We start from the raw sequence: 2,897 nt of genomic DNA, 5'->3' as shown, positions 1-2,897 counted from the left end.
AAACCAAAGCCTGGAGCTGGCAAAATGAACTTCTCTAAATGCCTTGTTTCTTGAAGTATAAACACAGCCTGCACCAAGGTTCGCTTAATAAGGAAGACAGGATGCTTAAAGCTGCTTAATCAACTGCTTACTCTCTTCCTGAAGCTCTGAGGCAGCGGTTCTCAACCTGTGGGTCGCGACCCCTTTGGTGGTCGAACGACCCTTTCACAGGGGTCACCTAAGACCATGGGAAAACACATATATAATTACATATTGTTTTGTGATTAATCACTATGCTTTAATTATGTTCAATTTGTAACAATGAAATTGGGGGTCACCACAACATGTGGAACTGTATTAAAGGGTCGCGGCATTAGGAAGGTTGAGAACCACTGCCTGAGGGAATGTTTTTGGGGAATAGGTGAAGTTTTTGTCCTTATCCACCAGGGGACACCAAAGTCCGAGGAACTGCCTTCCCAGAGCCCTAGATGGAATGAAATACCCAGGACTTGGGGCAGCAGCCGCTGGGTTATCAGGAGAGGAGTCCAAGGTCTTCTCACTGCAGCTGTGCCGTTCACACGGTGGCTCTCCTCTCTGTGACTCTCGATTCCAAGTGCCATCCTCCCGCAGGGGTTTGGAAGACCCTCCTGGGATCAGCTGTCCACCCCAATCAGGCGGCTCTGGGCAAGGGGATGTGTCTCGTAATGTAATGTACACGTGGCTACTGAGGCCAACAGAGAGAGGCAAGGAAACACAGGTTCTAGTCTGGTTGCTCTGATCGCCCTTTGAACCTGGGCCATCTGTCAATGTTCCCTGCACAGTGTGGGGCCGAGTGCTGGCTCCAAGCAGAGCGCTAGCACCCTCCATTTCTGGACGCCATACTTCTAGTATTATGACCTAAGTTGGGGAGCTTTTTTTTATTCCAGTTGTGCTTTTTGGCTAAGTTGCATCACCTCAATCTAGTATGTCAGCCACTCATTAAGCCAAGAGCTTTCTTTTGTAACATCTGAGCTATGGTCCCAACCTGCCAAGATCTGCTCATTTTTATTCTATTTCCCACTTTTAAGAGGGAGCTTTGCCGATACTATTTTTGGCTACTAATTTAGAAAAGTTTTGTTTTGTTTAAGAAACTGAGTTGGCAGGAGAGTGAGATAATACAATCACTGAAATACCCAGAGAAATTGTAGGAATATGTAAGAGACCTAGAAATACCACTTGTAGGAATTTATCATGCAGAAATTCTCAGAGCTAGAAACACAGACTTGAATAGATGTTCTTCTCATTATTTATAATTGCCAAAAAAGAAAGCATTACAAACTCGTTTACCATCCAGCAGTGTGGAAATGTTTAAATAAATTTTGACATAATCATTCAATGATATATTTTTGCCACCAATAAAAATTTATTTACAAAGACTTCAAGATAGAGGAACATATGTATAATGTACTCTGTATATCATTTATATAGATTTAGCAGAAACCTACGTGTTCTAATTAATGTTTTGGTGTATTTCTTTCAGTTTCTTTTCTATTAAAAAGAAAAACCCCAAACATTAATTGTGTCTTATCTCCAGGTCATGATATTTTGGTGATGTTCTTTTCTTTTTTATACTTTTCTATTTTTTTCATTTTTAGAATGAGCATGTATCTCTTCTGTGATAGAAAGTTTTTTTAAAAAAGAAAGTTTGGCCCTGACTGGTTTAGCTCAGTGGATAGAGCGTCAGCCTGCGGACTCAAGGGTCCCAGGTTCAATTCCAGTCAAGGGCATGTACCTTGGTTGCGGGCACATTCCCAGTAGGGAGTGTGCAGGAGGCAGCTGATCGATGTTTCTCTCTCATCGTTGTTTCTAACTCAACCTGTGGGTCACAAACAATGAAAATACATTCTGCATATCAGATATTTACATTACGATTCATAATCGTAAAATTACAGTCCCTGTTGAGTGGGTGCAGTCCATGGTGAAGTCCAGGGGCAGGGAAAACTTCAGGGAAAAGCACAGCAAAATACGAGTGTTCTGGGAGAACTGCAGTAATAAATTAGAGATTAGGATGAGATAATAAGTAGTAAATATACCCATCTCTCTCCTAATATTCTCTCTTAATGTTCTCACCATCTTTTAATGTACATGAACATGTACACGTGGTTATGCTAGGGTGAGGTGAGAGCAGGATCCAGGTGTGACAATGCATCCGAGAGGTTTCTGAGCCCGAGTCTGAGATACAACTGTTCAATGGGCTTTGCGGAGAAGAAATCTAAGAGGATGAGGTCAGAGGAATGGGATGGAAAACATACACACGGTGCAACTTCTTCACTAAGTTAGGCAACCGGCTCTCTGGAAAAGGACTATTAAGCCAAGACTTTCTTCAAGACTGAGGCTGACCAGAGATGCCTTTTAGTCCACAGGGAGTTATCCTGCTATTCTTTCAGAGTTTGAGAAGGTTTATTAGCAGCTAGGCACCCATAACTTTATTCCCTGTCTGTTCTCCCCAATTTTCTCTGGGGAATATTTCTGGATATTAGAGACATGGAAAAAAAGACAAATTCTCCTTTTCTCTCTCCTCATGTAGGGATTTCACAATGTAACTCTAGGGGCCTTGTCGAATTCTTTCTCTCTCAGTGATCAACAAGAGGCAAATGTGAGGGCTTTAAGCTCAACAAGTGGTCTTAGTTGAATCTACCAGAAAAAAGAAGTTGATTGAAACTCTCTACTTTAGGCCCTAAAAAAAAAGAGAGGAGAAGAGTGCAGATTGGTTTGGCTCAGTGGATAGAGCATCGGCCGAGGTTCGAATGCAGTCAAGGATAAGAGGGAGAGAGGGAGAGGGGGAGAAAGGGATATTTTTGCCTTTTCCTCCCTCCCTCCTCCCCAGAGGCGAGGGATGCAGGAAGGGCGCCGCTGGGGAGGAGGGAGGGAAGGAGGCG

Source organism: Myotis brandtii, unplaced genomic scaffold (genome assembly GCF_000412655.1).
Source record: "Myotis brandtii unplaced genomic scaffold, ASM41265v1 scaffold384, whole genome shotgun sequence".
Classification (NCBI taxonomy): domain Eukaryota; kingdom Metazoa; phylum Chordata; class Mammalia; order Chiroptera; family Vespertilionidae; genus Myotis; species Myotis brandtii.
Note: the sequence above shows the minus strand (reverse complement) of the source record.